Genomic DNA, 27,371 nt, shown 5'->3' with positions numbered 1-27,371 from the left:
CTCTGCTATTCTTTGTCATAGCACAACACATTTTAATGCAAGTATTGTAGATCTGTCCTGTGTATCCCTCTGCAGCACCGGGTTGTAAGCTCTGACGTTTAGGTAGGGAGTTTTCTGATTTCAGAGACTTGGAGATTTGAAGGAAAGACCCAGCTATAGTTATAATGGACCCATACTACATAATTTCTCAGCTGAGCCCATCGGTGTATGGCCGAGTACAGTCAGGACACTGTTACACTCTGCCAAGAGGACAATGGTAAATAAGCTCTTCCTTGGCTGATGCCATATGGAGTTTGAATTTGGCTTCACTTGAGCCTTGGTCTTCCTGGTTTCAGTCTAATCTATAAGCCTCAAAGACAAATACTAATCACTTCTCAGTCTCTAAACTACCTAGAAACCCAAGCTTCCCATCATTAAATGCCTTGCAGCATGGAGTTCGATGCACTAATCCCTGGGACCTGACCTGTCAGGACTTGTTAGAGGTCACTTACCAGATGTTTCTCATCAAGTGTCTGAAACATGATAGTGAGTCAAGTCTCACATCGCCTCAAGTGTCGTTCCTTCTGACTTCCACAACCTCACTTTCAGTCTCTGAATTTTATACCAGCCTTTAATTTAAAAGAGAAAAGTACCCCTGATACTCATGTACTTCTAAATTGGAATATTAAAGAAGAATTCCCCTGAAAAGAATGGGTAAAAGAAAAAAGAAACAAAACACATCTCAAGGAGGAATACTTAATACCTGGGAAACCGAGACAAAAGTTTGTTTTCAGTTAGAAGTCAGTTTAGGCTACAAATTAATTTCCGGGTCACTCAGCTATAGTGTTAGATCCTGCGTTTAAAACAAAATAACATAGAATACAATACAATAATAGAATAACAAAACATGGTATAGTAGAAAATAATTAGGACCCTCAGGATTTTTCTATCTCCTTCCTGTGAGAATGAACTACTCTTACCTCATCCAACATCTCCAAGGCTGAGGATAATTTAATATAATATTGTAGGTTGCGTTAAGAGCAGGTTATAATGCAGTCTAAACATCAACTATAGTCTTTGATCACTGAAAAGAATAAGCAAGTCATAGGCAAACAATGATGCTGTATCTTTGAGGAAGCAGGGCAAGGAATGGCATAGAGAGAAGCTGAGGCATTTCAGGGTATCCTTCTCAAAAGATAGTTTATGTTTACAAAATATTAATACAGGGTATTATTGTGTTTACAAAAAAAATCACTCACGGTTCTCACAGAATTCCAACCAACAAACCAATGTCAGTATCACCAAGATTAGAAAATATTTTCATCTACCAACTGATGAAATGCATTTTAAAGGACACAGCAACACACAAAACCAAATAGGGAGGTATCTCTAAATAAGTATACTGTAGCCAATCGTCTTTCAGCTTCCAAAATGATAAAAGATAAAAAAGACTGAGGAATTGCTTAGACATAATAAGACTGATAATCAGGAAGACAGCTATGAGCTAGTCTGGGCTGTGAACTGTGATTCATGTTTACTGATAGCACCAATAGCACCATACTCATATTTACTTCATAACAACACAAATTGTGTTTAGAAGTAAAATATAATTTTCTTGTTTAAAAATATTTGTTGTAGAGCGAGATTTGACACAATTCCTGATCTGTAGCATAAATTCAAACAGCTGTGAATAATGGTATCATCAAGAAAGCAAAGGAGAATAATAGGACAAGTACTGAAATCAATGAACAAATGTAACTAAAATTGAAACTGAAACGATGCATTGTTTACACATGCGATTGTACTAAAACACCCTCATTCTCTTCACCTTCTCTTACTACATAGGGTAAAAATTATGTATGTAGGTAAGCATTTGTTCTTCCTGTAATTTTTCACGTAAAGTTCAAAAAGTAATGTCTCTAGCTAGTCTTGGTGTTTCATCTCTGCAAGTTATTCTTAAGCTTTTGACTGGACCCATCTCCGTCATGCTTCTTTTCCCCAAGAGTCTCACAAAAACCCATAGCCTTCAAGTTTTGCCCCACCTATCACAACCTCCTCATGATTCAGAATGAAAAACTATTTGAAACTTCCGTGTAGTAAGGTTTTTCTAGACTATCCAATAGTGTTTGTGGAGTTACCTACTGGAGTTTTATATGAGTACCTTACACTCATACATAGTTCTACAATAGCTGTGTGCTGGCTGAAGAGCTGGGCAAATCAATGCTTAGTGCAGGAAAGGAGTACCCTGAGGACTAAATGGACTGTTGTAGCAAACGCAGTTCAAGGCTGAGAGTATAGAATCGGGCTGGGGATATGCTAGTGCAAGCCCACATTGAAGTCTGGAGCACACAAGGATACAGAGAATGGAATATGAGATAAGACTGTGCTATTGGAACTGGCTTCCTGGGTGACACAGGAAAGGCTCTCCTGCCATTGGTTCTTGGTGACAGCTTTGTCTTCATTTTCTTTTCAGTGGTTAGAATTTCCTGTGAAAACTGTATTCATAGCCTTTCGGCTATTGTCTCCCTTCTCCAACTCCTCTTTGTGCCCCGCCCCCATTCCATAAGAAAGATTTTTTTATCTATTTATCTATTTATCCAACTACCCATCTATCCATCCTGTGGTGGTTACTAGCTTATTAGATGACACAATCTACACTTAGAGTAGGCCTTCTCCACAGTCCACAAGTCTTAATATCAACAGTCTAGCACTACACTACAGCATCATGGCCACAGCCAGAAGTGTGCATTTTCAGTTGTATAGTTCAATCCAGCAATGATGAATGCTAGGATTCATTACCTACCATTGATTATGATCCATTATTCTCTTGGGAAAACATCTAAATTTGGAGATACAGCATAATTAGCCAACAAAGAGGATTGATTATTCAGTTCCCTCTTCGGTTTGCAACAAGAAAATCCCGACTAACATGAAAATTTGTAACTCTTCTCTGACATATTAGCAGAAGTTCCTGAGCAAATGTCTACTCACAAACCTAGAAGGACAAACCAGTTACATATAAGATCCCTGGGCTGGACCAGCAACAAGGAAACTATAACTCAGAAGAAACACAAACACACATACACACACACACACACACACACACACACACATACACACACACAGAGGTAGAGAGAGAAAGAGAGAGAGAGAGAGAGAGAGAGAGAGAGAGAGAGAGAGAGAGAGACAGTCAAATTGCTGCTGATGGCACATTTCCTGACTATAAACTTATTTTGAGAAAGATTCTTGGAGATTCGATTATTCTGTGGGCTTTACTTTCAGAACATATAGTGAGCTCTTCTCATGATGATTCTACAGAAAGTTCCCCTGGTCCTAGCAGGAAGGCAGAGAAGATACTGTCTCTCTACAGAGAGTCTACCACTGCCATGTCCCAGAGCTCTAATGAAAGACAATTTTTTTTAACCACTCCACAAGCATTATTCCCTTAAGGGAAGGAAAAAATAGATTTACAAGAAGAAAGGCCTGTGAAGGTGACACTCCTTGGACATGGTCGCATTAACAGAGTGAGGTTAATTGGCAGATTATACAGCTCTTTCCCTCCCCGTCCTGCAATTACAGCACACATTCTATTTAATAATGGTGGACAACAGAGCTGCAAGACTCTGGAAGGAAAAGGACTTAGTGACATTCAGAGTCAAGAGCAGAGGCACAACCAAGGACACTAGAAGAGTTTGAAGCCTCCACCTCATTCAGCTATGGCAAACACCAAACAAAGAGCTACTAGCCAGGGTGACAGAGAGCCTTACAGTGCAGAGGTGTTCACTTCCCTTCTTGTTGTCCAGTACAAATCATCCATGTTCATTAATTCACAAATGACATATGAAGGAGCAAGAAAAATCTCATCTGAAGTGTTGAGGAAAACATCAGAGCCAGACTGAAGTAACATGAAATTGAAATTATACAGATTAGATTAAATGTCTACGATTGACTCACAGATCCTATAATGCAGAAAATTAGGCAGCATGCGAGAACAGTTGTTATGGGAGGAAAAGGCCTCTGTAACATACTGAAATAAAGTGGAAGCTCTGAACACCCCAGAAACGACTCACAGGTTATCTGAAGCTCAAGAAAAACAAAGCCAAAAAGTGAAAGCCTCAGTCCTTCTTAGGAAAAAAATATATGTATAGCACCCTCTCAGAGTGTGGTATACCTGGACCTTAAATCAATAATCCAAGACCTAAGATTATAGCCTTGTGGCAATTTTTAGTATTCACAGATCATTATGCTTAATCTATACTCACCAAGAAATCTGTTTCCATGTTAGGCTCTGTATAACTTTATGCTTATGGTAACTAGTACGATTTCAATGCATGCTATCAAACCTCTAAAAGAATTAAGTACTGACAAAAATATTCATATAGTGTTATGCCAAAATGCCTTTAAAAATCTGTATATGTACCCACTTTTTTAAAAATAAAGTTGTAAGAAAAAAAAGAAAAGTATTTTAACAGAAAAGAAGCCTTTTGATGGATTCAACAGATGACTCAAGATAAGAGTTAATGAACTTAAATATAAGTCTCTCTCTCTTTCTTCCCTTTCTCTGTCCCTGTCTCTCTTTCCCCCCCTCTCTCTCCATCCCCCCATCTCTCTATGTGTATAATCTTCAATTTTCATGTGTGTGTTAAGTGTAACACACACACACACACACACACACATTACAAACCAGAATATCAAACAACTGCAAAACTTTTTCTTTTATTCTAACTTAGTGTCTTTCTATGTATATACAACATGCTAGTTTTGAACTCATGATTCTTCTGATCTCTGCTCTCTGAGAACTAGGATTACAGCCATGACACTCAGCTCACAAATTTTTCAAAGATAAATTAATGATGGGTAAAAAGCCACAGATCCACTAATATCCAAACATATCTACTAAATAAATGAAATACACTTCCACTAAAGTGTAACATATTTATAAATCATCACCAAAGTAACACCTTCCAAGAATCTGGAAGAAGGAAACACTCTTCTTATGAAGTAATGAACTATGGAGGAAGAAAGAAATGGAAAAATATGATGTCAAAATTTAACGTCAGGATAAAAGTAAGGCACCAAGCTAAAAACGTAAGTGTTTTAGGATGAAATGTTCTATAGATATCTTTTAAATCCATTTGATTCATAATCTCTGTTACTTTCACTGTGTCTTTGTTCAGTATCTGTTTCCATGATCAGTCTATTGATGAGAGTGGGATGATGAAGTCTCCCACTATTATTGTGTGATGTGCAATGCATGTTTTGAGCTTTAGTAAAGCTTCTTCTATCAATGTGGGTATCCTTGGTTTTGGAGTATAGATGTTCAGAATTGAGATCTCATCTTTGTTCACTTTTTTTTATGAGTATGAAGTGTCTGTCCTTACCTTTTAAAATTTTTAAAATAACTTTTGGGTGAAAGTTGATTTTTTTTCCATATAAGTATGGCTTCTCTAGCTAGTTTCTTGGGACCTTTTGCTTGGAAATTCTTTTCCAGCCTTTTACTCGAATGTACTGTCTGTCTCTGTCACTGAGATGTGTCTTCTCCATGCAGCAAAATGTTGGGTCTTGTTTACATATCCAGTCTATTAGTCTATGTCTTTTTATTAGGGAATTGAGTTCATTTATGGTAAGATATATTAAGGAATAGTGATCGTTGTTTTCTGTTATTTTGTTGTTAGAGATGAAATTTTGTTTGTGTGGCTATCTACTTTTGGGTTTGTTACAAGAAGATTTATTTCTTGCTTTTTCTAGGGTGTAGTACCCTCCTTGTGTTAGAGTTTCTCTCTATTATCTTTTGTAGGGCTGAATTTGCAGAATTTTCTAGGGCTGGGTTTTTTTGTAGGGCTGAATTTGAATTTTGTAGGGCTGGGTTTTCTATATTCATGGTTGTCTCTCTCTCTCTGTTTTCTTTATTGTTTCTATTTCCATTTTCAGATCCTGAATTCCTTTACTTGTTTGGTTTTGTTTTCCTGTAATTCTTTAAGGCATTTTGTGTTTCCTCTTTCAGGGCATCTACTTGTTTACCTGTGGTCGCCTGTATTTCTTTAAGAAAGTTATTTATGTGACTCTTTAAGTCCTCTATCATGATCATGAGATTTCTATTTAAATCAAAATCTTGCTTCTCTGGTGTGTTGGGGTATCCAGAAATTGTTGTGGTGGGAGAATTGATTTTTATTGATGCCATGTAGACTTGGTTACTTACTATTGCTTATTTTTTATGTGCTTGGTTATCTCTGGTGCTAAGTGGTCTTTGTGTCTTTGACTGGAACTTGTCCCTCCTGTGAGCCTGTGATCTTAGGAGTGAAGGCACTCCTGAGAGACCAGCTTTCTCTGGAAGGATTTGGGTATTGAGCCTTATGGGACAGCTCTGGGTGCAGATGGAGACAGGAAGGATCCTGTCCCAGGTTGTTTTGAAGTTCCTGTGCCCAGTGTGTTCTTGGAAGGTCTCTTTTTGTACAATTATTGGAGAGAAAGTGGGTTCTCCCCTGTGGGCTTATAAGCAAGAGCCCTCCTGGGAGACCAGTACTCAGGATTTGGTAACTGAGAGGACTCTGCAATGGCCTTAGCTCTGGGCTAGTTGTCTTTTCTTTCTGTCCTCTGGTCAATGACAGTTTTTCATTTGACCTGGATTTCAGAGGTTTTATGATCTTGAAAAAGATAGTCAAACATGCCCTGCAGTCTGTCAATAACTATACACAATGTGTGTCTTGTCACTGAAGAAGATCTATGGGATTTTAAAAGCATACCAGAGTGTTCATATGGTCTTTCCACCTCATAAGAGGGGTTATAGGTGTCATGAGGTCCAAGCCAGGTATGCAGATAGTTCAACCCTGGGTTAGGGAAATTTCTTACTTCTTGCTTCATTGTAAATCTATCTGTTTTTCTTTTCCTTAAATATGTTTCAGAAGCGAGCAGCCAATAAATCTTTCTTTTGAGGACAGAGATTATGTGTGAGAGGAATTATCACTATTTTCTGAACAAAATGTATCTATAATTTTTTTAGAGGAAACAGAAATTAAAGCAACACAATTATCATACAGTGAAACTGAACCATTAATGGCCATTAATTAGATCTGACTATTATCAATGTATTAAAGTATAAAACTCTTTATACAAGTTGTAAATACTACAGGACAGTTGAAATAATAATATATTCAACATTAACTGCTATGCTTCTTGTTACATTACTGATCTTGGGAAGTTTAGAGGATTTTGCTGGATGACACGTTAAATTAAACCTGTCATTTATTGTGTTTTGTTTGTGGGGATGGGTATATTAAATCAGAGTACCTCTAAAGTTCTTCTCCTTATAATAATACCTTAAATATTTCATTTGTTTAAAAGGATAATTTTATGATGAGTATATCACATAAGCATGTGTTTATAAGATCACTGAATTAAACAGAGTAACAATTATCCAACTATGGAGCTCTTTGAAAATTAATAAGCTCACAAATCTGCGTTTCTTCGGTCACTTGTACTGGGCCTCAGTACTCTGTCACTGCTTTTTCATATTATTATTCTATCTAGAGAAATTATTTTCTATGTGTTACTCAGATGTTTACATGTGTGTGCTGACCTTGGAAATATCTGCTTTTGGGAAAAAAATATGTACTTGGATAAGGGATATTTTAATTCCTTAATACTGAAACTTTGGATAATTTATTGTATATCTTTTTTCCTTACTTGTCAAATGAGTTGAATAGAAAAATTAAGTTATATAAATGTGATCAAAGGCATGGAGAAATAGGAGCCTTTGTACATTACAGGTTGGACTGAATTTTAGTGTAGCCATTGTAGAAAAAAGATGGTAAGGAAGAAAAAAACTATTAAACCAAAAGTTGGACATGACATATGATCTGACAATTCCTTTTCTGAATTGGCAAAAGACAGGATGTCAACACAGCATCTACCTTCTCATGTTCATTTAACACTATTTGTAATCATTACAGTATGAAAGTAGCACAAGAATCTACATATATAAATGGTAAAGAGGCTGTGGTGTGTATAGAAAATGGAATATTTCTTAGTCTTTAAAAAGGAAGCCGCTCCTGCATCCTTCACTCCAGCATCACTGAATCTGGAAGATATTTTTGTTAGGCAGAATATAACCAAACACAGAAATCACAACTGCCCCAAGATCTGGTCATAAAAAGACTCTTTTTAAAGAGAAAAAAGATACATGAAAGGTTCAGAGTTGTGTATGTCACAGAACACAGGCATTGACCATGCTTTTATGGTCTCTGTCTTTGTCATAAGCATTAGAAATACTACAACCCCAACTAAACAAGTCCCAGGAACATCATTCAAGTTAATTTCAGTCTCACTTTTGCAAGGATAAAATAACACAGGTACCCTTGTTGGAAAAATTCTTTAACCCTCCCCAAAGCAATGAGCCAAGTCACTGATCATGAGGCTTCTGATTACTCATTTTTTTCTTTATTCCCTCTTCCAGAACAAATAACAACTTTCTTCTAAAATTTAGCAGAATTTAATATTTCCTTTAAAACTAGTGAAAGATCAATGTAACTACTCATTGTTACTATGGAGTTTTCAACTAACATATAATAACAACAAAGTAAAGGTAATTATAACAAACGTAAATGAAAATCATTAAAATAAAAATCCAAGAAAACTATACTGGATAGGAGAGGAAAATGATATATTATACTAATCCCTATGTATTTTGTATACTTAGAGATTATTAAGGTCAGCCTGAGATTAAGGTGGAAATTTTTGAGTAATAAAATGTGGCTTGGCTAATTACAGGTTGTATAGCTTTCTGTAAAACTGAGGGTCTACATCCATAAGGTTATATTTGCATAGAAATAAAGACAATATGTAATATATCATATGCAATTTGTAGAGAATGTGCCAGGTAATTCTATGTAGTTACTCAAGATTACTGATGTCATTATGAGGGTCTTTTATATTTTAAACTATTCTGTATATATAATTCAGTCAAATACGATTTCAAAGAATGTATTCTTAACATTTAAGTTTTCAATGCTTTGTTCTCTTCTGGAAAGTGGCTTCAGGTATTCCATCTCACCAAGCCCTCTGCCTGGAGCCATGTGGGCACATTGACAGTGCCCTGGCTAACTACCAGCTTACCAGGAGGGGGACCCGCTTAATTGCCTGAATTCTGGCTTCACAGAGCAGCTTTCACACCTAACACTGGAGTAGTTCACATCTGTGGCTGTCAGGCTTCTGCCTTACAGATGAAGAAATCGGCTGTGCTTGGTCCCCTCAGGACACTCAGGGGGTCCAAGGCTCATGCATAAAATCAAAACATATAAACCAATTTCCATACAGAATACAAATAACATAGTCATTTAATAAGATAGCTAGTGAAACTTACTGCCCATATTACTGTAAGCTTCTATGCAGGTAATTACAAATCTGCTTAGGAAAAATCGATGACGCCATTAGATCAAAACCAAATTCCCTTTGTTCTGTTTGCAAGTGTAGACATCTCTGAACTCATGCACAGTACCCAGAAAATATTTTTCTTTAATATTTGGCAATTCATGGTGTGACCTCAGGCTGTGTGATGGATGTGCATGTATGTTTTTGCACAAACACAGATATATTACATATGTGCAGTGTGGATGAGCAGGTGACTTATTTGCTTTTACTGATGGGTGAATTTTTTTTTTTTTTTTTTGCACATATAAGATGATGTGTTCTCTCACCGCAACACAACAGGAAGTATCACTGGTTGATGATCAGTACAGGAAGCCGCGGGATGCCATACAATAAAGTACCATGCTTGATTTCACATCTGAGAGCACCAACTGGGTTCTGATAACGACACCTCTGACTGTGAGATTTTAATTACTCAGCGCCCACTCAGTGCCACAACTGCACCAATGGAATGCAGGAGTTGTGCGATTTTGCAAACTTTGGTGTGGACTGTTTCAGTTTTGTGGCTGACTACATTTCTGCAAAATTGTCTTTGTCTTATTCTGGACTAATGTAACCAGATGCTTGTGTGAGACAGGTTAATGCAAAAACAGATGTCAGCCAGTCATCATTGTGATTGGACAGAAATATATACAAGGCCCCTTGGCCTTTGGCCCCAGCAGCTCATACATTGTTCTCCTGTTGGTCTATTTTGTGGGTTTAAAGCAACAACTTCACATAGGTCCCTTCCTGTATATTCTTTGGATTCTGGACCAAAAAAGTGTGCAACTTAATTTCCCAATGAATTCAATATTTCTAACTTGCTGAAATTGCATTTAATTTGTTTTTGGGTAAAACACTTAACAATGATATCTGATCAAACTGATCACAATATCTAATATGTGATGATCAGTGTTAACATTTGTGGCATCAATTAGCATCATTCTTTTGATTTATCGTTGCCATTATTAACATAGTAGAAGAAAAAATTGAGATATCACAGAAATTAACTATGAATCAAAATAAACTCAAAGTCAAGTCTAGCCTTCTGTGTCCTGTATACTGTATATGTGTTAGTGATACGTTTTTCTCCTTGCAGTTGAAGAATGTCCTGAGTGTAATTCCCATACGTGTCTTCAGCCAACATACAAGCATTTCCTCCTTGCAGCCATTAGCCACACATCCTTGTGTGACAGAGCATGGCTCCAAAATCACCAGTCATTGCTGTGTATTTTGACACCCGTATCTGTCAACTGTTACCCCATAAGCAAAATTTACTCCAGAAAGTATTTTAGATCTTAAACCTGATGTTGGACATGGATGTGGACAGGGCCATGAAGGTTGAGTTGGCATGTTGATCACAGCCTGAGAAGGGCATGCACATCAAGCTTGAGTTAATTCTTATAAATTTCTACTTTACAAATATGAAAATAATTTTCCAGATACACATTTGTTCCTCCTCAGCAAGACTGGAGACAGCCTAAAATTGAAGTATCATATGATATGATCAGCAGCTGTTGTTGGCTTACAATATATCTTTGCTTTATCAAAAATATATATGATGTATTCTTGTTGATCACTAGTGGTTCAGTGAGACTATGGCCATGTGTGTAAGAGACCTTCAGAGTGAGGATGTTTGCAATGGAGGTGACGTGTGTGTATGTTAGAGGAATGAAGTAAATTCAAGCAAATGCATATTTAGAAGAAAACAATTTGAATAATATATTTTTATATACTCAATAGTATACTGTATTTATAAAATTAATATTAGTATTCAATAAATGATAAGCAAATAGAAAGTAAGACAAAGCTGGAGACAATAAACAAAAAAGCTGAATATTGCTCTTTTTTGAAAGGAGAAAAGAAGAAACTAGAAATATAGTAGAATTATAAAGCACTTGCTTGACATAGGACATATCTGATGTCCTTAATACATCCTAGTGCTACCAGAAAAATGGAAAGGGAGAAAAGGAGATGAAGCATTTGATATACACAAGGTGTGCAAACTTAACTCCAGTGAATTCAAACTCACATAACATGATTTTAGCAAAAATAGTAACAGTAGAATGTTACTAGCAAATGTTATTTAAAATTTAATTAAATAATGAAGCAAAAGAAGCAAGAAACGAATATCCATCTTCTGACACCTTGTAAATAACGGAATTAAAATTCTCTATAAAAGTCATCTAGAAAAGCTTTGTGATTTTAGCTTCTTCTCAAAAATATGGAAAGGAGAAGTTGATACATTATGTGTCATTATCACATATTATCTGCAGGATTAAATATTAAAGGACATGCTCAAGATTTCATTCTTTCTAAGTACCAAGCATTGTAGCAGCAGTGAGCACCTACCTGCTACCATGTTTAACATGCATAAAATTAAAAAATGCCAGTGTCGAATGAAGCCACAGGTCACTGGAAATACACACACCCAGCAGTTGACAATGTGGGATGCAGCAGCTACTTTGGAAGATGCTCTGCCAGTTTGCTCCCAAACTAAATTTATTCTCACCATATTCCGCATCGGTCATGCTTCAAGGAATTTATCCAACTGAACTAAAATATTACATTCAAACAATTCCTACTATTTCCTCTTTATTCAACACAGTAATGGAAGTATTAGACTGCAGTAATGGAACAAAAACAAAGCAACTCCAAATTGAAAAAGAAAATCAAAAGTATCTCTGTTTGCAGATCTGAAGACAGGGACCCCAATAAAGCAGCTAAAGAAAGGACTGAAGGAGCTGAAAGGATTGGCAACCCCATGGGAAGAACAAACTTATTATTAACCAATCAAACCCACCACAGCTCCCAAGAACTAAAACACAAACTACTGAGCACACATACAGAGACCCATGGCTCCAGTGCATATGCAGAAGAGGATAGCATTCTCTGGCATCAATGGGAGGTCCAGTATAGGCTTGTTTTCCCCTTGTAGGGGAATGCCAAGGTGCTGAATGGGGAGAGGGTGGTTGGGAGAAGGAGCATCTTCATAGAGGCAATGGGAGGGGGGAAAAGGAAAGGATGGGAGAAAGGAAGTAACATCTGAAATGTAAATACAGAGAATATGCAATGAAGAAAAACAGAAAAAAAATGAAGAGTACAGGTTGCTCTTGCAGAGAACCTGTGCTTAGGTACTTACAGTCAGGCTGGGACGCTCACATCCACATGCAAATCCAGCTTTAGGAGGTTCAGAGCCTTCTGCTGGCCTTCAACGCATCTGTTCTCCTGTGCACCTACAATTGTACACAAATACATACACATTATAAACATGTAAATCTTATTAAATTGTAGGCTAGAAATATATAGACACTTTTCCAAGGAAGCATACAAAACACCAACAAGTATAAATTTTAAAAAGTTTGGTCTCATAGATAACCAAAAATATAAATCACAATCAAACTGAAATATTATACATAACCTCATCACAAAATGAATTGACACTACCAAAGACTAGAATAATAGTAGAATTACTATTTCATGGTTAAATGTGTGTCTCAATAAATAAAGGTTCAGACTGAAGTGCTGAAGAATCAAAGTATAGCAGAGAAAATCAGAAACAAAAAGTTGGGGGAAAATATGAATAGTGTGTATTAATTATAAATTATTTCAAATAATCATGAATTATTATTATTAATTATGGATTTATATTAAATATCTTTAAAATTACTATGTGACTGAGAAATTCCTCTACAAGAGAATGCAAATGAAAATGAAATCAGTATAAAAAGGGGTTTAGTATTCTTATTGAAGAAATATGTACAAAAGCCGGGAAAGAAAGGCATTACTATCCATTAACTCTTTAGGTATAATACACTTCTATTCATCCTTTAATAGAAATTCTGGTATTTGTGACAGACCGAGGGTGTGAAATAGGAAGGTTGATAGAAGACAGAAGGTGCCACAAGTTGCAACTCATTTGCCAAGTCCAAAGACTGATGATAGAAATGAAGTGAATGATAATTCCAAAGTGCCAGGAGTAGTAAGAAGGATAGGGGGTGATAAACAGTGGGGAATTGGTACAAAATTGTAGCAGAAACAAGACTAGTGTGCTATTGCTTAGTTGGGTGAATAGAGATTTAAAATAATAAGTTCTGTAAGTGAGAACTCTAAAATCAAGGATGACTAAAGTCTTTATCAGAAAGAAAAATGACTGAGGTAGCAGGTATATCTACTCTGATTTCAAAACTTAATATTGTTTATTTGTCTCAAAATACCTTCCAATGGATACATTTATTTTCTGCATTCAGCATCAGTTCTAATTTTGTTGAATAAATATCATACTCAAAAATATATACATGTTACATTTTGCAATGCTTTTATTCATAACCCAATTGAAACTGCAAATATGATAATTAGCCAAAATAAAGTAGGGCACAAAAAAAATCTATAAATCTATGCCTGGAGATTTGTCATTGTTGTTTATTTTAATTCTTAAACTTTGTTCTTTCCTTTTTAAAGTTTTTAATTAAGAACAAAAACCACACAAATGTGTTTTGTTCAAACTCAACTTCCAATTTGCTCCCTACTTCAATTCCACCCCATCCTCCCATTCTATAGAGAATGTATTGTAATTCTGTAGGTATTCTATAGAGAATGTCTGACACAAGCAATTATTTGCTGGATACAACAGGGATGTTATGCAAATCACATGCACTTACTGCAGCAGGTACTCCATGAATAAGACCTGCACAAACTGGCCAGATCTATACATGGATAGGGAAGAGGCTTATAAAATCTCTCCTGGCTGGCAAGCTATTAGCTAGCCATCAATAGCTGCTGAGGGAGGGAAGATAAATTTTCCTCAGGAATCAGGGCTCTTTAAGGCAACCCATGCCAAACCCAGGCACATAAGGGCAGCACTAAGCCGACTCAAAAGGATTATTTTTCTATGTTACACATAACATAGGCAAGGACAGGTGGTGAGTTATGGAATGGAATTGGAACAGGGAGGAAATGGGGAGTGGAGTTTGATCAAAACACTTTTGCATGTATGTAACTCTCAAATAAAACCATTAAGAGGAAAACAGTAAAGCTTGAAAATTAAAATAAACAATAACAAAAATTAAGACATTATCAAGTAGCCATTCTTACCCCCTATCCACACACAGTAAAGCATCAGGCATTCCTAGAGTATGTTGCAAGTAGCCTTCAGAAGCCAAAGAACGTGGAGGGGATAATGTTCTGATATCAGAGATCTGATGCCTCAGTGCTAATGCCGGACTTGAAGCCTAAAGTATAAACGAGAATGTCAGCGTAAATGTTGTACTGTCTACATGGTTGCAAGACCTCCTGTGTCAGGCTGAAAGGACATTATTTTTCCAATTTTAGGAACTGAACAAAAAGACTGGGACATTAAAAGTCATTGGTGTAAATTCTATAAAGTAGCCAAAAATGCCTAGACAAAAATGTCCTGAGAAGAGCTGAAGTCTATAGTTTATACCTCAAGCATGTGCTCAAAGACGCAGCCTACTACAAAAACAAAACAAAAAAGCAGTAAGTAACCAATAACAGAAAACCTTAGACAAGAAGGGAGGGGTGAATCCATAGCTACTGAAAAGCTAGTCTCCCATTTCCAACCAATACAACCACCATTCATACAAAGAAACAGTCAAGTATGTCTCATGACTGAATAAATACAACTCATATAAACAACTTTATAAAATGACCTGCTGAGGGCCTTGCTTAGCATTTGTGTGGTGGGAGATCAGCATTCATCAACACACACACTTTATGATAGTGGCTTAAGTCAATGTAATTGTGATGAGAGCTACCAGGTAGATTAGTGAAACACAGTCTGCATCTGTGAGAGTTTTTACCAGACATACCTGACAGGAATCTGGGCATCTTCATTGAAATGGGTAGGGCATAGGTGTGATAAAATTGAGGGAGGAAGTCAGCACCCGCATTGCCGGCACCTGTAAGTATCCACACAATTATTTTCAGCTTTGCAATGTAAACACACAGCAGTGTCTCTCGAAGGAAATTCTACCTTCAACCTTGACCTTGGGATGAATCACTGAGCTCTTTATTCTCAGTCTTCTATATCCTTGGTATAAGCTGCTACAAGTACTCTAGCTCTCCTGTATGCACAGCCATTACTGAGCTGTCAAGCTTTTAACTGTGTAAGCCAACCCAGTAAATCCTCTTGTAAACCCAACTTTATAGAACATCATCAACACATACTAGTTTTGTTTCTCAAGAGAGCCCTGACTAACACAGATGAATGACAAATCTGTGATCATTTCTATTGCTGTAATGAAACAGCATGACCAAAAGCAAGTTGGAGAGGAAAGAGTTTATTTGGGTTACACTTCCATATCAATATTCATCATCAATGGAAATCAGGACAGGAATACAAACAGAGCTGGAAATTTGAGGCAGAGGGAATGGATCAGTGCTACTTACCAGACTGTTCCTCGTGGATTTTTAATAGATCCTAGGAACGCCTGCCCAAGGAAGGCACTACTCACAATCCTTGATTAATCACAAATTAAGAAAATGCCCTACAGGTTGGCCTACAACCTAAACTTAGAGAGGCATTTTCTCAGCTGAGGTTCCATCTTCTCAGATGACTTTAACTTGTGTCAAGTTGACATAAAACTATCCAGCACACAAAGCAATTACTTTAAAATAGCTGTCTAAAAAATACATCTGAAAACATTGAAATGTCAATGAAACACTGCTTGAATAAAAAAAAAAGGGGGGGGGGAGCATCCAAAGAAATATAGAGGGCCTGTAGTTGATCTTAATTGGATTAGGTGAGAACAGATAGGAAATCTGAAAAGAAACCAAATATAAGTTTTAAATGAAGATTTAAAGTTACTAAACCAGTGGAAATATGCCTTTAAAATAGTACAAGAAAGAATCAATTCATTGGAAGCTAGGGCAACAGATGTTATCTAGCTTGGAAAACAAAAGGAACAAGGATCCAAGACCATTAAATTGTGTCAATTGGACCCAAGAGAAAGGTCACCTGTTACCATTGACCTACACAGTGCAGGATTCTTTCATTGGTTCCTTTACATATTTCATTAGGCAGGAACTTTTAGATATAGCACAGAAGATTTAGAAAATGACAACACAAAAATAGATAAATGTTTTTAAAAATATACATCAGAAGATAACCTCAACACAGTTGAATGTACCTTTTGGTATTGTTGAGTTTTGAACCAAATAAACATATTTTCCTTATAAAATATCGATTCTCATGTAACTCCTAATAGCAATTTTAATAGAAAAATTGGTGCTGACATGTTAGCTCATTAATATAACTACCACAAAAATGCAGAATGAGCTAGGAAACTGCTCAGTCATCATAAAGATGATGAGTCAAGAAAAACTCATAAAGCAGAATATACAGGTGTATTGCCAGAAGGTGACACTTAGGAAAAACATCTCATGTAGAACTAACTGATAACTCTATTAGAAATATGACAAAAAGTCATTGCCAGGAGACTGTTGTAAACAACTTGAATGAATTCTGCCCATGACCTCAAAGTTTATGGAGGTCCAGTTGTAGAAAAACCGAGTGATTTTAGCAGAGTATTTTATAACCACAAAGAAACATGAAAGCCACTACTGGCTGCTTTTAGTCATATTTACAGCAAGTCTCAAAAAATGAAACAGGACAAAATTTGAAGAAACAAAACAAAACAAACAAACAAAGACAACAAGCTATGTGAGAGAAAACGAGTTAGTGGTGTGTTCCAGCAACTGTTAGCTAATGAATTTAGTACATATAACTGTGACTATGCGACAATATCTAGAGGAACTGAGAAAACGGCCATGGTGATATCTCTTGAATCCATGGTTTCAGATGATTACCAGAGCAAAATTATTTCAGTCACCGCGCCGGGATGCTGCTTCACATAGGTGCACTGCCCAAGGGTCTGAACTGCTGGGATATTTTATCAGCAACACCGGCTTCTATCTCTAAATTCTGGTAAATATAGCCAAGTGTGCATTTTAGTTAAAATATAATTCATTCTTACTCAATGTTTCCAATTTCTTGATAAATAACAAAAAAAAAATCCCAGCATTGAGAGGTTTGGAGATTCCCCAATCACTAAAATGTTTGCTGAGCGTATAGGTCTGAGATTGATCCTTAGTGACCATGTCAAAAAGCTTTCCTTTGCCAAAGAAGAAACAGTATACTTGAGGATTACTGATTGAAAAAAGAAAAACAACCTAGTTACATCACTGATCTCCAGAATCAGTAAGAGATCCTGTATTGAGGTCTGAGGAGATGACTCTGAGGTTTAGAGCATTGGCTTTGCTTGCAAGGAACCTGGGTTTAATTCCCAGTACCCACCCAGGCTCACAGACAGCTGTAACTTCTTTTCAAGAGATCTGATGTCATACCCAATCTTTTGACTTTCACAGGTATCAATGAAGACAACATTCATACAGTAAAAATACAGATATAAAATAAAAGGAGATCGCCAAAAATGATATGAAGACAGGCTGAGTGAGACATCGACAGTTTTCCCCTGACCTTGACATTCACTGTTACATATATATATATATATATATATATATATATATATATATATATATATATATGGGCCACGACGTACAATTGTGAATATATACCCATTTACAGATACACACACACACATGCAGGCAAGTGTGAACACACACACACACACAAACACACACACACAGAGAGAGAGAGAGATAGATAGAATATAACATGTATATTCCTATAACTCATTGATTCTCTATACTTTTAAATCCATTTTTTATTGACAGAGGCTGTACTTGAACACTCCCACAGTGTTTAATTCACCAGAAACTTTAATCAGTGGACAAAGAGCAATCTCCAGTGTGGAATACACTATATTGCCGTGATCACTGAGTGGGAATTGGATAGAGTATTTCATGTGACTGCCATATTACTTTCAAAGAGCAGTAGAACGTGATCCACTACCAATAAATATATCAATTATTTCCAACAAATTAAGTCACAAGGTGTACATTACCATTCCAAAATGCCATAGCAAGGAAATACTAGAACAACGAAAGACTAAAAACCAGCTGTTCAAACTCCAAATCTGAGTCTCTTTGCCAGATGTCAAAGTGGTCTCCAGATCTCCACTCTTTTCCTTCTCGAGAATTGTGTTGGAAGATTGGAAACAAACTTTGTTCTCTTGAACTCTTTTTTTTTTTTTTTTTTTTGGTTTTACTCTTTTTTTTTTTTTTTTTTTTTTTTTTTTTACTCTTTTCTATCTTTGACAGATATCACTCTGCTATGACATCTCTAACATCTTCAGGTGTTCAAGGCAACACCAACTTTATAACTTCTTTCTCCATTGTCTGAAGTCAACATTTATTTCATCTTCTGGACTCCTCCAAAGACTTTCACCACTTCTTCAGTTCTGCTCTTTATAACACTCTAGGCAATGGTTAGCCTCATAGGGTCCCTTCATGGTACCAACATCTGTCTTAGGGTTTCCATTGTTGCCAAGAGACACTAGAACTAAAGTAATGTTTATGAAAGACAACATTTAATTGAGGCTGGGTTACAGATTCAGATGTTTAGTTGACTATCCTAGCAGGAAACAAGGCAGCATGAAAACAGACATGGAGCTGCAGAAGGAGCTGAGAGTTCTGCACCATGATTTGAAGGCAACCATGAGAAACTGGTGTGCTCAGACAGTTAGGAAAAGGTACTCTCCCAAAATGGGTGGCTAAGCATAGGAGACGTCCTTTAAAGCCAAGCCCCACAGTGAAACACTTCTTCAAGCAAGACCACACCTCCTAACAGTCCCACTCCCTGTGGACTAAGCATATATAAACTACCACACTTAGGTATTGTCTTTTCTCTTTCTAAACAATATTTTAATTCAATCTTTTGTCCTCAGAAGTCCTCAAAGAGTTGCCCTGTAATTTCTACCTATACTTTTCTTCATCTGCCTCGATCTTTTTCTTGAGTGATTATTACATTATTTTTCTCCTACTAAATAGAAAGCTAGATTGAGGACTTTGGTATTTCTGGCACTGCTAGGCAAATTTTGCATTTGGAGACAAATACTTATAGAATGAAGAGAAGTCCTCAACTTATGAATCAAAACATTAAGAGGTGTTATAGGTTAAGAGATTTCAGTAAGGGCTTAGTAATGAACACTGTTAACCTCGCAATTATCCAGCTATTGATACTAAGCAGGTCATTAACTTGTCTGTGATTCAGTCATTTCAATGAAAGAATAATAGTAGCCAGCCCATGGGCAGTTATATGCACACACACATGTGTGAGTACACACGTGTCCACAAATATTCTAGGAGACATTTTAGATTATAAGCATTTTGGAAAGAGATTTGAAAACATATATTGGATTATCAAACTGAAAGAGAATTTTATATTCCCAGGTATCACATAATCTGTGTAAAACACTTGAAAATCTAATATATCAAGATATAAACACATTTCCTGAGTGATATTGCCATAACTGACACAAAACACATGCTTTATAAGCAGTTAACATATCCCAGAGATTATAGTTGCTTATGCAAGTGATAGGCCAGAAGTTAATTTATATAATTCATAGCATTTAAATTACTATCTTTAATTTTTAAGTGAAGCATCCTGCGATAAATAAACTAGATTACAAATAGTACCGTCATTCTTGGAAGTATATATAGAAAGAGATGTTGCAGCAAATAGAGACAGAGTCCAATATTCTTCCCTAAATGAATAAGCTAATTTCCTTTTTTATACTGTGGTGGTTTGAATAGGTATGTCCCCCACAGACTCCTGTGTTTCAATGCTAATCCCATAGGGAGTGGCACAATTAAGGGGTGTAGCCTTTTTTGAGTATGTGTGATCTTGTTGGAGTAAGTGTGTCACTATGGTCTCGTATATGTTCAAGCCATGTCCAGTGGAGATAGCCTCTCATGGATGTCTTTATATGTAAATGTAGAACTCTCAGTTAGGTTTCTAGCACCATGCCCGACTATGTGCTGCCATTCTCTCTGCCATGATGATAATACCCGAAACATCTGAAACTGTAAGCCAGCCCAATTAACTGTTGTCTAAGAGTTGGCTTTGACATGGTGTCTGTTTACAATAATAAAACACTAAGACAAACACCGTGACTGACAAATCAGTATTTTATTTTTTGAGAGAACATGGAATCATGTATTTTACTTTTCTAACATTTTATAATTGCTCACTAGCTAGGATTCAACTTTTACACAATTCTGCAGTCCTTTTTAAAAGGAAGAACTAAACAGAGGACAAAATACAAGGTCAAATAGAGCAGCAGGGATTGAAGAAAAGATCTACAGAGACTGCCTCACCTGGAGAACTGCCCCATATGCAGCCACCAAACCCAAGCACTATTGCTGATGCCAAGAAGTGTTTACTGTCAGGAGCCAGATATGGATGTCTCTTCAGAGGCTCTCCCAGAGTCATACAGATACAGATGAGGATGCTTGCAGCTAAACATCAGACTGAACATGGGGAACCCAATGAAAGACCTAGAGAAAGGACTGAAGAAGCTGAAAGGTTTGCAACCTCATGGGAAGAACAGCATCATCAACCAGCCAAGGCACTGAGGTGGAGAGGGTGATTGGGAGAGGGAGCACCTTCATGAAAGCAAGTTGAGGGTGAGGTGGAAGGGGGAGTGAAAGGGGGTATAACATTTGCAATGTAAATACAGAGAATATGCAATAAAATTGAAAACAAAAAACAAACAAACAAACAAACAAAAAGGCTAAATTGAGAAAATACCCAAGGGAAAAATATTTCATTAAGATGACCCCTTTTTCCATATTCAAGAAGAAAAGCAAATTTGGGATGGGGTTAAGAGTTACAGTTTGTTGACTCCAAAATCTATTTGTTTGGTTCCTTCTTTTTCTTTGCAAAAGAAGGCTTGCTGGTAGGTGCTTCTAAGTAAGTTTGTACGTTCGGTTGAAATATTAGTTTATGTTGAAATCACTATCCACCTCTTTACTCCATCACGACAGGGAGAACAAGACTTTCCTTCTTGCATGACCAGTGTTTCAAGACCAGGATATTCATATCATTTTCCCCTAAACCTCTAACTATGATCTACAACCCTGTACCTTGTTTTCAATTTGTGAGACATTTATCAAAAATATAAAAGATCTACCAAACACCTAAAAGCCTACTTTGAGTCTAAACCTGCCCTTGGTCCTAGGTTAGCATAATGAACTGAGCAAACAAATCCACCCCCAGAGAACAATTTAAGAGCTAAACCCTAAATGTCACATTCAATGATGCAAAAAATAAGTTCATGAAATGTAATTTTATTTAAAAAATGAAGCCTTAATACATGACCAAAGTTTATATTTTATAACCTCATTTGTCCCCCTCAGCTATATTATTTATCCATGCATTCTGTGCCACTTCCAAACACAGTTTGACACTTGGGCAGCTGCTTCAGCTAGAGTGCCTGATCCTCTGGCTTTTGTGCAAAATGAAGGTTCACTCTTTAAAGTCACCAGTCAATGTGACCTATTCTTTGAGGAACTGGAGGTGGACGGGCATATACAAAAGGAAAGAAGATCCAACAAACACCAGAGTGTCCTGAACGTGGATGACTGAACAAGCCATAGCATTGCCTTGAAATTTGCAAATAACAGTAGAAAGAACATGTGCATATTTATAAGCAGATGCTCAGAAGTCTCAGTAGGAGGATAGGAAACTTGCATGCAGGGGTTCTCTATCTTCGTAATGCTGGGATACTTTAATACAGTACCTTATGCTGTCATAGAATTATTGATGTCGCCACTTAACAACTGTAATTTTGCTACTGCTGTGCATCATAGTATAAATATCTGCATTTTCTGATGGTCTTAGGTGGCCCCTGTGGAAGAATCCCTTGACCACAGTGTGGTCCTGACCCACAGGTTGAGAACTGCTGTCTTAGCAGCTGAAGCAAAGGCGGAGCCGCCTGTGAGAATGAACACTGTAAAGGGTCTAACCGTAGAGAGACTATTCAAAGGGAACTTCAGAGTGGTACCTTAATTTCTTATGTTGCTGATACTTGGCATTTATCTGAGAAAGACTTCACATAAGCACAGTGCAAGAGGCTATTGTTAGCCAAGAACATGACATTTGAGTCTTAAAAACATGATGCTTTTTACTTGCTTTTCTTTTTAGGTTAGCTGAACAAAAATAACTCAAATCCAGGACAAACTGGACCTTTTGAAGAAGAGTTCTTCTGTAGCTGGAAGGCAATTATCTAAGACTGTGTGTTATTTCTACAAGATAGATTTTGTTTGGATTTTAAGACTCGGAGATGTTAAGGTTAATTTAATATAATCAACAAATTCATGGCACAAAATAAAGATACATATTTTCATGTAAATGAACCACTCTTATAAAAAGTAACAAGACTATGTTTCTAGAATTTACCATTGACTTTCTTGTATGTAGATTTTATGTAAAGGAAAGAACTATGAATTATAAATTTCCTTTTTATTTTTAAACATTTGAAGAAGATGCTTCAAGTCTTCCAATTATGATTTCTAAGTGTGAGTGTATGACTAGTAATAGCTCTTCTTCATAATGCATAGAGAAGTCAGAATAAGCATAATAATAAATGAACATAAAATTCTAAAATAAAAGTTGCTGCTATCATCAGCATAATGAACATATTTGATTTTAGGGAGCTGTCACACATTTATAAGAGGCTGATATCAAATTTCATGAAACCAAAAAAGTTGACGCTTCTAGTTTTAACATCTTTTTATTTAATGGTATTTCTTCTTTCTTCCATTTAAAAATATTTATATAATAAAAATATGAATAAAATTATATCTTAAGATGATATTGAGAAACATATTGAGTAAGTGAAATTTCATCATTCTCCATTTGGTCAATTTCAAGTTATATCAGGTAAGACTGCAAATCCCTGAACACATAAATCAACTAAAATATAACTGCTTCCTTTTCATTTTTCTAAAAGTGGATATTTTGTTTAAAATAAATGAATATATTTCTTTGTAAAATCATGTCTATGGACTATGTAACAAGCTTCCCTCTCCACAAATCTACCTGAGTTTGACAGCAGCGGAGTAATAGATTAGATCTTACGGATGCTGACATACACGGAGAGAACATAATTTCATTTTATGGGCTGCTGTACTGCAAGACAGAATTCATTTGGCAAAAGAACTCTTGCCTTGACTTTTCTTATGGCTAAATTTTCTTGATTTTTCTCCTTATATTGTAATAATATTTAAAAAAAACACTGGTTCCCAAAAGGTTTATCATTTGTGCACAATTCAACATTGAACTGTTTTATGTGCTGTTGCACAAGTGCCTTTGTAAGATTCCTCAGAACTATGTGCAATCTCCGTGCTTGTGAGACAGCTGTACTTTATGTGTCTGCATTCTCAAACAAGAGTTGCCATTTTCCAGAATATATGTATCTTTTGGCATATTCTTTTTTACTGGACTCCAAATACATGGGAAATGTCTAAATTATTTTTTAAATGTATGTAACTGTAAGTTAGTAAAGGCATTATATAGGATAATGTAATAACAGATGCATACAAGTTCTGTAGGTGTCCAATTTCACATATATGCAACACTAAATGTGAACTGTATCATGGGCTGTGGACTCCAGGTAATTATAATAGGATAACAAGAATTTATCAATTGTATAAACACATAGCTGTAGAAAATGGGGGGGGTCTGTTTAGGAGCAGGGTAAAATACTCATCTCTGTATCTCCTCATGAACCTGAACTGCTGTAAAAACTATTATCTATCTGCTTTCTACAGTCACGTGATTTGACAACTTACCCAACTACTCACCCAAGAATTCTTCCTCTGCCTCTTCACATTCCTTAACTTTCCTAAATAAACATAGGCACCTTCTTTTTTCCCCTCTCACTTCCCTTCTCCTTCCTCCCCACCCCCCCACAAAATACATGCACACATACCCTTATTTTTGCCAAGTCACATTTATGACTAATGAATGGGGTGATAAATAAAAAACCTTAATAATACATGTAGCATTATACAGTCTGAACAGCTCGTACTTAGGAATATTTATGTAGATACATATACATATATGCATGCAATAACTATTAGTAAACCATAAATAAAAGGGCAGAAAATTTGTAGGAGAGCAGGGAGGTTATGGCTAGAGGAAAGGTAATGGACAAAGGTTGTAATTAAATTAAAGTCTCAATAGTTTGATTTCTAAGTAATATATCTAGTAGCCAAATAAAAACATGCACATGTTACATCTTACATGAATTTAAACATGAACTTCAGTTACCTTGTTAGAGGTGTGATGGTTATATAAACATGAATATTGACAATGTCCTCAGGACCATCAACTTTGAGTGTAACTTATTTACATTGTGTCATAAAATGGTGAACAAATGAAGCGAAGCTTTGTTTCCAAAGCTACGGCTAAGGTTTTCATCATAAACAGTCTCCATGTTTTAAGAAATGCACCCTTCTGAATACCATGCTGGACCTAATTGCTACAGCCTACATCCTTGTTCTTTCATTAGAGGACATGGTTTAGGTAAAATAAAAATATAACATGGAGCCTTCTGGCAAATTTTTTCCTGTCTCTCACTCACTTTCATATATTGTAACATCATCAGAACTCTCAGCTCAGTAGCATTAATATACAATACACACTTAACCTTGGGATTCTTGTCTGCGATCAAGTGGCACACTCTTTGACAAGGCTTACGTTATCTACTGCAGATAATAAACTGAAAAAGATGGAGCTGGGTCCATCTGTCTCAAATCTTCCATGGCTCGAGCCTCTGCTATTAAGCAGAAAATTTTGTCCCTTTACTTCTCATTACTTGTCATAATAAAGAAAATGAAATACATTGAGTGGCTGGCTGTGTCTCTCTGACTCTTCTTCTTTTCCAATTTCTTCCATAAAAGGGGGAAGAACGAAAGCTCAATAAAGATAGTTGAGAGAAGGAAGCCTGTGTTGTTACTACATCACACATACTCGCACAGCCTTCTAAATCGTAAAATGTTAACAGCAAAGCTAAATCTTGACATTTTGATAGCTAAAACCATACCACAATATGGCCCATCAATTGCCTGTTATGGTTTTGAAAACCAAAATGAAATAGTCTCTTCTGTGCTGCTTACATAAATCATCCCAGTTAAATCACTTTAATGTCCAGGTAGTTATTTCTGCTCCTTTGCTTTGTTTGGGAATTTTAGATGACACAGATTTTGATGTCGGTTTCTGTTGAAGAGGGTGTATCAGTTAGTGAGTCAGAACGGTAGACTTGCTGTGGAGTTAAAGCCACAAACCAAATTCAGTAAACTTGTCAGATGAACATTCCACATTAACAGTAGAACAGTCAGTGACAGGACATTAACACATGTCTGTTTGTCCCACTTTCATGATAGCAATTCAGAGCTGTAGGTCCACACAAGAATGCTTTTGAAGCCACTTACTTTGCATGACACCTATCCTCCCATGGTTCTCCAAAACAAAAGTTAGCTCTTGTAAACAAGGAAAAGTACCAGGATTTATGGAAGCTCAGGACAGAGTAGAGTATTTTTTGAGACATCATATAACTGGAAAAATACTGAAAATATTATTTATTCCCAAAAGGGAGATATCAATTAATTTTTAAGCATACAGGTAATTATCAATTTTCCTGTTTTTTATTTTTAATTTTTTTGAGAGCTGGACCTGGTACCCGAAGCAAATAAAGTTACAACCTCGGCATCCTATCTGCTAGCCACAAGTGTTTGATTTCATCCAGAGCTGCTCTATCCTCTCTCTGTGATGAATATTTTAATCCCTAAAGGTGGCAGAAGCCCATGTTTTGAAAGCCTTCATTTTTTAAATAAACAGACCTCTAAAAAAGTACCTTATGAGTTCAAATAGGGTAATCAGAATCTGTGCTTGTTTCTTATGAGTCTGTCCATATGAGCTGCTTTGCTACGTGACTTCTATCAGCTCTGTGTAGCCATCTTCCTTCCCAGCTCCTCTCCCATCCTCTGCCAAGTCCACTGTCAGATAGCAACCCTGTTGCACTAAAACATGTTTTGTTCCTCAGCATGGAGATGCACTAGGTACTAGATGCCCCATTTTAGTCACTAAATATATGCAATGTCTTCCCACCACACATTACTTAAATTCTCAGTCAAAAGCATCAGACCTCTTCTTCTAGAAACTTCCAACTAGGAGTTGAAAGTGTAAGCAAAGAATTAATGTGTACTTATCTGTAAGACAAACTGGGGTGATGCAGAGAAATGTGCAAAAAAAAAAAAAATAAGGTAAAGGTTCATGATATTGATATTGATATTGAGAAGGGGCCTGTGCCAAGTATGTGACATGCTTGTGTAAAATCCTGTTTTTAAAATAATAAATTTTAACATTTAAAGGAGAAAAAAGAAAATAGATCCTGTTGACTTCCAATGATTGACACTGTAGACACACAATACTTTCTTTGTGAACTTTGCTACCCTGGACATTCCATGTCAGTGGAATCCTGCATTGCATTCAGTGGGAGTCCTGACAGTTATCACAGCAGACTAAGACAGTGGCGTTGGAGCATCCCTTTCTTCATGCAGCTAATGCTGCAGCATATAACCAAACCACCCACATACATTTATATACATATGAATCACATGAATGGATGGATGGATGGATGGATGGATGGATGGATGGATGAATATATGATTTTGAAAAAGATAATGCTTGCATGTAGAGGTCAGAGGACAACAACTCAACTGACTGCCTTGTACCTTCCTTAAGACAGGGTGTCTCTCATTCTTTGTCACTGCATCTGACTCTTTCAGCTGCTTGTTGGGTTTTTCAGAGGGCAGTCATGATAGGTCCCTTTTGGTGAGCAATCCATAGCCTAGGTAATACTGTCAGGTCTTGAGGCCTCCACTTGAGCTGAATCCCCTTTGGAGCCTTTCCCTGGACCTTTTTGCGCAGGCTATTCCCTATTTCCATCCCTCCAGTTCTTTCAGACAGGAACAATGATGGGTCAGAGTTTTGACTGTGA

The sequence above is a fragment of the Micromys minutus genome (genome assembly GCF_963924665.1).
Source record: "Micromys minutus genome assembly, chromosome: 30".
NCBI classification, from domain to species: domain Eukaryota; kingdom Metazoa; phylum Chordata; class Mammalia; order Rodentia; family Muridae; genus Micromys; species Micromys minutus.
Note: the sequence above shows the minus strand (reverse complement) of the source record.